General features: G+C 49.4%; 1 long non-coding RNA gene across 1 annotated transcript; it reads left to right on the forward strand.

Annotated features, from left to right (window-relative positions):
- Positions 1-8,231: 8,231 nt before the first annotated feature.
- On the forward strand, positions 8,232-10,511 carry LOC124695184. Its single transcript, XR_007000540.1, has 5 exons — positions 8,232-8,407; positions 8,513-8,591; positions 9,211-9,303; positions 9,389-9,536; positions 10,285-10,511. It is a non-coding gene; the product is annotated as an uncharacterized LOC124695184 (long non-coding RNA).
- Positions 10,512-11,145: the final 634 nt, after the last annotated feature.

Here is an 11,145-nt window from a genome sequence, read left to right on the forward strand (position 1 = left end):
TGCATGGAGAAGACGAGAGTAGAAGACGAAATCCATTGCAACAACTTAATCGGAGATAGTCGTGACCTTGACTCGTGGACATAATTATTCGGGGCCTTCCAGGCCTCATGAACCGGAACACACAATTGCCCTAGTCGTATTGGCTGCGCTAGAGGCCACAAAGCGCATATGTAAAGAGATCTTTTATTTTTTTCTCCTTTGAGAGATTAATAAAAATACATGTTTTTCTATGTTTTATTTGTGTACTTAGGTACACTGGCACGCCCGCATTTTTTTTTTGCCCAAGTGGTGTAGAGAGATAATATTTCATTCACGTTTTTATTATTTCTCATGTCAAAACAATTTAATCTAATGCAAGTAGCCTTTGATGCTAATTCAAATATAAAAAAATGGTAAAAAGCGGAAATCGACAAAGCGATGACAGAAGTAATAACTCTAACGCTGCAGTGTGCCAGCCCGGGAATTATTGCCGCAACCCAGAATCCCTTGTTGCATGCATTGCGCTAACCAGCCCAATAATCCAAACGGCAGCCCAGATGGTGTAGTGTAGGTGGAAAAGTCCCAAAGGAAAGGCAACTTTAGTCCCACACGGCTTAGCCATGTGGGTGACGAGTTGCTTATAAGGTTAGTTTTTTTGTTGTCTTGTAGATACTAGTACTACATAAGTGATACCTTCATAGCGCGTGCGCTCGCGTGAATATTCGCGACTTAAGACTTTGGACGCTTGGCGATGGCGCGGCCGCAACAGAATATTTTTTGATGTTATCTAGTAAAATTATTTTTATAAAACCCTTTTCAATATGTTCCCTCTCATATGGTTTATTTAATAAACCTCTCTTCTATGTTTGCTCAGTGATGGCCTCCCGTGCTGCCGCGTACTTCTGGCAATGGGACACTCGACAGCTCCCTCTCGACGTCGCCGTACCTTTGCTCAGTGATGGCCTCCCGTGCCGCCGCATACTTCTGGCAGATGACGGCGTCCGCCGGAGGGGCCGCCATGGCCGCTCGCATGAGCACCTGGGGCGGCATGCCAACGACCTCCGCACGCGAAGGAACACGAGCATCACGACCATCACACCGACCACCCAAAATACTTCAGCTTTAGGACGGAGATTGCCGAAGAAGACACGACAAGGACACACACATAGCACAACCACCTTCCGCCGACCCAAGGCGGTGTCTCCAAAAAGTAAAACAACGCCCGAGCACCGTCGCCACCCTATCGCCGTCCTCGCCCAATCCGGAGATTTTGGGTTTTCACCCAGGCGCAAAAGGAAGGAGAGAAGGAGGATATACATAAGCGTCGCCTCCAAGGAGGAAGACGGCGTCCAAGATGCCGCTGACGCCATGACTGCCACCGCCGGCCAAAGATTTCTTCCGGCCAGAGCCCCGGGCACTGGCACCCCAACAACACCCAACACTGACGAGGACGCTAGGTTCCATGGCCTTGGGATGGGTGCCACACGGAAGCCAGTCTCCGTCTTCATATCTGACATGGGGTCAACGGGGCAACCACTGCGACACGAGCACCCTCCACCGCCTCCAAGCAACCCACGCGACCGAGGATACGATGTTCAGCACCCGCCAACGCCCCCGCTGCAATGGACCGCGCCGCCGAGGCCACCACCTCCGATGCCCAGGCCCCCACCGGGAAGAACGCCGGTCAACCACGCCCTGACCCACGGCCACTCCGACAAGAGAAGAATGTAGCACGGACGCCAACCTCGCGCATGCACCGGCACCAACAGACCCCGCGCGGAGTTCCTCCCCCTATCGTCGCACGAGGAGCAGGGAGCCCGAATCCCCACCACCCCGTTCACCGGTGTCGTGGCCTTTGACCGGCAGCATCTTCGGGGGCGACGAGGAGAGGATATCAAGGCAGGGAACTGACTGCGGCGGGCTAGGGTTTCGTCCCCCCGGTCGCCAGGAGGGGGCGACGCGGGGGAGCGAACCGGTTTCTCGTAAAGTGCCACTTACTCAAAAAGATTATTTTCCAGCATCTGTTACACAAATTTTATAGTGAACTTTAGATTTTATTTTTACATAAGAATATATATATTATCTTATAGTATATTATTTTTGTTACAGTTGTTCTGTCATGTTGCTACTTTAGTACAAATGTTTTCGTACGAGGTCTCCGGCAAAGTACAGTACTCCGGCGAGCTCTCCGGCGAAGTACGGTGCTCCGGCGAGATCCACAACCGAATGGTCTTTGTGTTTTTGTTTTTAGTTGAACCGTTTTTTCTTCAATGAAAGCGGAGTTTTTTTTTGCTTCAATGAAGCAAAAGTGAAATTTAAAGCAAAACTAAACAAATAATCCAATCTAACGACTCAAATGGATTGGATCCAACGGTGAAGAATTCGAAGGTTGAGAGGTTTGTAGCCTCTTGAGGATATAGAGCATTTTCCAATTAATAAGTTAGATCAGGCTTCAACAAATCAGTATATCGACCCAGTTTCCCTCGTGGCAAACGGTGAACCAGAGGTTGCTCTAGATCTGCACGACACCCCCACCGACCCTAATAGGTGCACTAGTTCGGCGAAGAGAGGAGTGGCCGTGGGAGGGGTAGAAGAGGCCGAGGCCTCGGCGGCGGCGGCGGCCTTGGCGTGCTGGTCGAAGTAACCAGGCGGCGGCGGCGGCTTAGGCGGCGGCGCCATAGGTCAGGATCGATTAGTCTGATACCATGTAAGTTTATATTATGTCTCACAATTGATACAAAACTGTTTGGGTACAAGGGATATAAATAGTAGAGCCAACCGACTAAGCCTAAAACCCTAGCTTGCGTTACAAGTCTAGCTTAACCGAAACATATAATCTAACAAGCAGGAGTCGAAAGACTGTAGAACATTTTATCACCAGCGAAATAAGCATATAACCAGGAAAAACTTTGCCATAAATTCCTTGGGCAAGAACTAGCCCCCAAACAAGAACCCAAAGCTCCCCACACAGTCTTAGCCAAACCACAAGAGATAAACATAAGGTTTGCAGTTTCCACATTATTACAGAAATAATAGGCGGGAGAGCTCCCATCCAATTCCTCTTTCTCATATTGTTTCTTGTTAACACAACATCTTGCTGTAGATGCAAAAGAAAAAATCTTTCAATAGCCTTGCCTTAAATTAATAAGACCGCATGTTGTACGAGATGCTGAAAAACAGCTTACACACATCGAGAAACAAGCAAACGAAAGATTACAAAGGACACATGTTGTCTTCGATGCCATCATCTTAACGAAGAACCAGAGCGTAGGAGAGGCAACACCGTGAAGATCGCCACTGCCTGCCAACGTCAAGTCCTGGCGCATCACAACCAAAATGCCATCCGCCCCCACCTCCGAAGAAGATCCCAACATTCTCGCCTTGGATCGTATAGCGTCGGACCGTCGGTAGGCGGATCAGCTCTCCCTAGAGCGTGCATGAGCACCTGGGGTGGCATGCCAAGAACCAGAACCAGGCACGACCTCCGCACGCAAAAGAACAGAGCATCACTGCCCGACCATCACACCAACCACCCAAAAGACTTCAACTTTAGGATGGAGGTCGCCGAAGAAGACACGACAAGGACACACACATAGCACAACCACCTTTCGGCGACCCAAGGCGGTGTCTCCAAGAAGTAAAACGATGGCCGAGCGCCGTCGCCACCCGATCGCCGTCGTCGCCCAATCCGGAGATTTTGGGGTTTCACCCGGGCGCAAAAGGAAGGAGGGAAGGGGGATATACATAATTGTCGCCTCCAAGGAGGAAGACGGTGTCCAAGATGTCGCTGACACCATGACTGCCACCTCCGGCCAAAGATTTCTTCCGGCCAGAGCCCCGGGCACTGGCACCCCAACAACACCCAACACCGACGAGGACGCTAGGTTCCATGGCCTTGGGGTGGGTGCCACGCGGAAGCCAGTCTCCGTCTTCATATCTGACACGGGGTCAACGGGGCAACCACTACGACACGAGCACCCTCCACCACCTCCAAGCCACCCGTGTGACCGAGGATACGATGTTTAGCACCAGCCAACGCCACCCGTCGCAATGGACCGTGCCGCCGAGGCCGCCACCTTCGATGCCCTGGCCCCCACCGGGAAGAAAGCCGGTCAACCACGCCCTGACCCACGGCTGCTCTGGCAAGAGCAGAATGCTGCAGGGGCGCGAACCTCGCGCCGGCACCGGCACCAACAGACCCCGCGCGGAGTTCCTCCCCCTATCGTCGCACGAGGAGCAGGGAGCCCGAATCCCCGCCGCCCCTTCACCAGTGTCGTGGCCTTTGATCGGCAACATCTCCGGGAGCGACGAGGAGGGAAGATCAAGGTAGGGAACTGACTGCGGCGGGCTAGGGTTTCGTCCCCCCGGTTGGCAGGAGGGGGCGGCGTGGGGGAGCGGACCGGTTTCTCGTAAAGTGCCACTTGCTCAAAAAGATTATTTTCCAGCATCTGTTACACAAATTTTATAGTGAACTATAGATTTTATTTTTACATAAGAATATATATAAGTAAGAGGATAATATGCAAGATTCCTTGAAAGCCAAGAAAACTGAGTTATACTAACGTACTAACTAACACATGCGCTGGCCAGGGACGAATTAATAAGTTGGATCACGCTTCAACAAATCAGTATATCGACCAAGTTCCCCGTGTGCAAAGGGTGAACCAGATCGCTCTAGATCTGCACGACACCGACCTATTTGGAGTAGGGAAGGGATTCGAGTTGGAGTCGACCACACTTATTGAAGATCACGCAGTTCCAAGATCTGGTGTTAACTCCTCGAGACTCCAGACCTCGATCGATCGGCAACGGCAGTCGTAGTTGACAGAGGAGGATCTCACACGACTCAGAGGAAGACCACAACCGAATGGTCTTTGTGTTTTTGTTTTTAGTTGAACCGTTTTTTCTTAATGAAAGTGGAGTTTTTTTTTTTGCTTCAATGAAGCAAAAGTGAAATTTAAAGCAAAACTAAACAGAGAATCCAATCTAACGACTCAAATTGATTGGATCCAATGGTGGAGAATTCGAAGGTTGGGAGGTTTGTAGCCTCTTGAGAATATAGAGCATTTTCCAATTAATAAGTTAGATCAGGCTTCAACAAATCAGTATATCGACCAAGTTCCCCCGTGGCAAACGGTGAACCAGAGGTTGCTCTAGATCTGCACGACACCCCCACCGACCCTATTTGGAGTAGGGAAGGGATTTGAGTTGGAGTTGACCACGCTTATTGCTTATTGAATACTACTACGTATCACGCACTTCCAGGATCTGGAGTTAACTCCTCGAGACTCCAGACCTCGATCGATCGGCAACGGCAGTCGTAGTTGACAGGAGGATCTCACACGTACGATCGAGGGGCTAGTTGAGACGAGAAGCCATCGCAATCTCCAGCATCATGGAGCCATCGTTGCCCTTGCCGTGCCTGGTGATCGATCACGACGGGGCAGGAGGCGAGCAATGCACAACCGTGCTCGACATCTCCAAAGGCGAATACCAGTACCGAACATGCAACGACATGTACGTGCTACGGAGGAACAAGCGGAGGTGGGCGACGCCGGACGGGTGGGTGCTCTCGTGGGATCCATCGACCTTGAGCACCTTCCTGTGGAGCCCCCAGACCTCGGAGAAGATCGCGCTGCCGTCCCTAACGCAGGAGATACCCAGGTACTCGGCGTGCTCCCTGTCCGACAAGCCCACCCGTAACGCCGGCTTCACGGTGGTCGTGGTCGAGCCGGAGGACACGGTGATATGGTACTGCCGTGCCGGCGGGACGGTGGCTGGTTCGGGATGGGTCAGATACGAGTACGACTTGGGAAGCGTCATGGTTTCAGGGCTCGGCCCCATCAAGGGGCGCATCACCCGGCTGACGGCGTGCCGGGGCAGGCTCTACTTTGTGCAGTCCATCGACGAGCTCGGGGTGCTGGAGTTCGCCCCTGAGCCGGTCCTCACTTGCTTGTCGGTCCCCGCCGTGAAGCGTCCCACGGCGATGACGTCCATGGCGGTGTCCTGCGTCGAGCTCGACGGGGAGCTCTACCTGGTGTCCGCGTTCCTGCACAGCGCCCTCGGCGTCGACACCAGCGTGCTCGGCTGCGGCGTCTACAGGATGGACTTCGCGGCGAGGAGGTGGCGCAGGGTCCGTAGCATCGGCGACCGCGCCTTCCTCATGTGCCCGAGCCACTTCGGGGGGTGGTGCGCTGCTACCGGCTCTGGGTTGAGGCCCAACTGCGTGTACTGGATGGCGCCATGTTGCAACCTCAATCTACTGCATGTATTTGATATCAGCGGGAGCACCTATGAGGTGCACGATCCGTGCAAAAGGTATCGCGGGCACAAATTGTAATGCGAGCTGGATGCTTCCTACCAATCAGACCTGTGAACTGGGATACTTAAGTTTTTAGTGTTATTTCTTACAGCAATTTGGTAGCGTTAATTAATTGGTTCCGTTTCATCACCAAAGGGTCCTTTCTGATGGGCTCTGGGTTGAGGCACAATTGTGTGTACTGGATGGGGCTGTTTGAGGATAACCGGAAGCGGGGGTGCAGGATCCGGTCCACCACGGCACGTCAAATGAAGGGCTGACTCCATCGGTGGGGTCGCTCCTTTCCTTTCTTCCAATTCCAATCCAAAAAAAAAAAAAGACCGCTCAAATCCAATTCCCCATTCTCTCTTCCTTGCTGCCCGCCGCCGCTCGCCAGACCCCAATCCCCTAAACGCCCACCACCCAATCCCCTCCGCCACCAGCGCATCAGCTCCTCCCCCTCCTCCTCCGCTGGCCTTCTGCTGCTGACGGCGTCCAACCGGACGACCAAAAGCCGTCGTCTTCACCGGCCGCTCCTCCCCTAATCTGCACCGCCGGCCTCCCCGACCTCCTGCTCCCGTACTCCAACCCGATCTAAACCACCCCTCTTCCACGCCCGCCGCTCCGATCTGCAGCTCCACACCACTGCTGCTGCCGAGGTGAGGTGCCAACCCGAGCGCCTCTCCTGCTCACCCACCACACCATTCGCGCCCCCTACCCACTCACAAGGACGAGGACGAGGACGCACACCTGCTGCTCTGCTCTGCACCGACGGCGGCCGATGATGAATGCCGGTGAGCACTGGTTTATCTTACACACTTGATTCCATGGCTTACTATTCTCTTCTAATCATTCCCTTTGCTTGTCACCACTGAATTTCTTGTACTGAACATGGAGCGTGCCTTACCGCTGGATAGCGGGAAGCAGATTCACCACAACCTCCTCCACTCATACATAATGGACAAGGACGACTGCAACTGATAGGTGCATCTCTCTGCCTTTTAATTTACAATAATAATAATTGTGCTGTTTTGGCTCCCCAATGGTACATGTGATTGTTGGTCATTTATCTTTTCTGATTCTCTTTGATGATGAAATGCTGCATTCGTTTCTGTATGTCTCCGGTGAAAACCCTTGCTACCTTACTATGCTGCATGGTGGTAGAGGCCAAGGCGGCATTGATGGCTACGATGGGCGGCCGCGGGTTCTGGAGGGCGACTTACTCACAGAACAACCACTTCTCGTAGTAAGGTGCATCCTGCTGCACTCTCAGATAAAATTTTTGATTTTTTTGGCTGCCACGTAATCGTTGCTGCAGAGAAAGGTTCCAGCTAGTTTGGACCCAGCCATTGCTTTTAGTTTTGCTAATCTCAAGTTTTTTGCTTTCATTCATCTCCTCTGCAGCCATAATGAAAGCAATGTTTAGTTAGGTGTATGCTTAATTAGCGGCATTTGATGATCTTCCTGTACAAAGGCCATGGTTAATTAAAATCTGCTAGTGTATGTGAAGTGCAGGATGTGTAGTTGTTGTTGTTATTGCTTCCTGGGTTTATATATGAGCTATAGAGCAGCTCTTTATCCATACCTATTGCTGGAATAAATTCCTTGATCTCCTAATTGATTGTTTGATCAACTTCTTGGTCAAGTTCACATGAATCTTTATATGCTACTGGTTTTACTTGCTGTCCTGTATTTGTTTATGCTATTGGTGAGTTGTCGATGAGTGTATGATCAATAAAATGACATGGGATTGTTCCCCATGACATGTGGCTGGTTTCTTAAGAACTAACGGGATCTATATATAACACTGTTATATAAAGTGGGTTCTACAACTGCTATATTCACAAGCTGTTGCTCTGGTCTTAAAATAGCTGAGACGTGAGATGCTTGTATTTAAGTTCTGCCGGCATATGTTGCAATTATAGGCCTATTTAATTACATTATGATTGCTTTCCTTTCCGATTCATATTGCTGCATTGACGCAAAGTGCCATGTGCAGGGAGCTTGGCTTCCCAGTCTGTGCCGCTGACGCAGGAGCAAGAATGAGGTGTCATTGGCGCTGGGCCAAGGGAGCAGCACTGCTGGTTCAGGACTGCAGCTGGTTCACTACACCTACCTGGGACAAGCAGGGTGAGTCGGGCATCCTCGTGGGTCCGTGGCGCTTATTGTTTGCGCTTCATTTCCCATGCTCAAAGCCCTCTTTTGTTTTCTAATCTGTATGTCTCCGGTGAAAAGGCGGCATTGCTAGCGAGGATGGGCGGCGATGGGTTCAGGAGGGCGACTTACTCGCAGAACAACCACTTCTAGTAGCAAGGTGCATCCTGCTGCACTCTCAGATTTTTTTTTTTTTTTTTTGATTTTTTGGGTTCCAGCTGCAGAGAAAGGTTCCAGCTAGTTTGGACCTGATCATTGCTTCAAGTTTCGCTAATCTCAAGTTTGGGCTTTCATTGATCTCTTCTGGAAAAATGAGAGCAATGTTTAGTTAGGTGTATGCTTAATTAGCGGTAGTTGATGATCTTCTTATACAAGGACATGCTTAATTAGAGAAAGTTTCCAGCTAGTTGCTACCCGACCATTGCTTTAAGTTTCGCTAGTCTGAAGTTTGGGCTTTCATTGATCTCTTCTGGAAAAATGAAAGCAGTGTTTAGTTAGGTGTATGCTTAATTAGCGGTAGTTGATGATCTTCTTGTACATGTGGTTGGTTTCTTAACAACTAACGGGATATATATATAACACTGTTATATAAAGTGGGTTCTACAATGCTATATTCACATGCTGTTGCTCTGATCTTAAAATAGCTGAGATGTGAGATGTTTGTATTTAAGTTCTACCGGCATATGTTGCAATTACAGGGCATATAAGTATTTAATTACATTATGATAGCTTTTGTTTCCCATGCATATGGCTGCATTGACGTAAAATGCCATGTGCAGGAGCTTGGCTTCCCAGTCTGTGCCGCCGACGCGGGAGCGAAGATGGGCTGCAGCCGGTTGACTATTCGGTGCGACCTACCTCGGACAATCAGGGTGAGTCGGGCGTATTTGTGCTTGATTTCCCATGCTCAAAGCCCTAATTTGTTTTCTAATCTGCATGTATTTTTGGTCTTGTCAGAGAAAAGCTGTTGAGCACCTCACCATGGAAATCCTGCCGAATCTGAGCTCATCAGTCATTTCTTCTTGCTGTTATCTTGTTTGCGTCGACAACGTATGGTGGGACAGATAGACTGCTACCTGGCGCCTCGAGTGGCAGGTTTTCTCAGGTGATTCCTCAGGCTCCCACTCACAGTGTGTCGTGGCTTGTTGTTTCAGCCACCAAGTCAGTGCCCTAGGCCCTGCCATCGAGCCGTTGCTCTTTTTGGAATTTCTGGTGCTTTACTAGTACTGGAATGTGCTGTTGGTGGCTTAGTTGATCCGGCGCTAGTTGTATTTGCTAGCTCTGTTTCTGAATACTGGAATTGGGAGTGTTGCTTAGGTGTATCCTGGCATGTTAATCGCGATTGATCTTGTCTTTAGATTATCATAGAATACATAAAAAAGTTGATGATATATATTTTCGTTTGTTCCTTTTAGTAATACTCCTGGCACATTCCTTATTCTTGAACAGTCTTGCTTGCTTGGATTGCTTGGCATGGTAATTCCATCTCGTTGCTGATTGTACTTTTACACATCACATATCTGACCAACCAGGATACCTCTTAATTGATTTGGATTACTGGTTATGTTATTTTGCTTATCGGACATAATGTGTTGCTTGTAACTGTCTTGAACTTGGCAATGAACTGACTGCATTTTCAGTTCATTTATGTGTTGTTCATGTTACGATGAATACATATCCTTGGAATATATATTAGAAACTACTACCTCCAGTCCAAAATGCTATTTTAGCCTACTGAAAATTGTTGTATTTCGGGACAGAGGAAGTATCATATATCTTCCTTACTTTGAACTCGCCTGTACTTGTGATAAATTACTTCCCTTTACTGATGTTTGATCTTTCTCAATTGCAAGTTTTAGAAGGCTGCTGTCTGATGCATGACTGGAGGGAGGAAGTGCCAGCTGAACTCCTCTTGTTTGCGAAACAAGAATTTGTATTGGTTGTCATCTGTTTATTGTAACTCCAAATCTGGAATGTTCCAGACCGGTTGTTCTTCTAATTCCCATGACGAGAAGTTGTAATGGTGTAGTTGTAATGTCTGTTTGGTTAAACTTGTGATGGAGTTACGGTTGCACTTTTATTGGTTATTATTGTTTGATTTGTGAGTTGATTGTCCAAAAAATAGAGAAGGTCATGCCAAAATTTTCTGAGAATCTTACTAATCAGATCGTTTTGGTGTCCTGATTGCTCTCAGTTCACATCAATAGCGAAAAGTTCTGCTAGCCCAAAAGCTTGTGACCTGATCGCTCACTAGGGAGTGAAAAATAGTGCAATGAGCTCTTGTAATGAGCTCTTACTTAATAGTAATATATTAGTACAGTGCTATGTCGAAGCTAACATGTAAGCTACCTTCAAGCTGTTGTACAATGTGGGGTACGGGTTCCGGAAACTCACCTGTACAGGCGTTCCATAAGCAGCCGTGGGAGGTGTACAACTCAGAGCACGTATGCACGCTTGTAGGTACGTGTATTTCTTTCTCACATTTCACAACAGCTAGCTTTAAGAACTCCAAGTTCACATACGGTACCTGCCCCTGGTGTTCTCGGCGCCATGTGATGGCCGGTAGCTCATGGAGCCGGAGCTCCTCGTCCCTTGCATGGCCTGCCCCGTCGACTTCCGGCGGCAGCGCGTCCTCTACAATATCCATCCATGCTGACGGCAGCAGCGAGGATGATGATGACGATAGATTAGGCAAGGAGCTACAAGTTCTAGGC

This window comes from Lolium rigidum, chromosome 3, assembly GCF_022539505.1.
Source record: "Lolium rigidum isolate FL_2022 chromosome 3, APGP_CSIRO_Lrig_0.1, whole genome shotgun sequence".
Classification (NCBI taxonomy): domain Eukaryota; kingdom Viridiplantae; phylum Streptophyta; class Magnoliopsida; order Poales; family Poaceae; genus Lolium; species Lolium rigidum.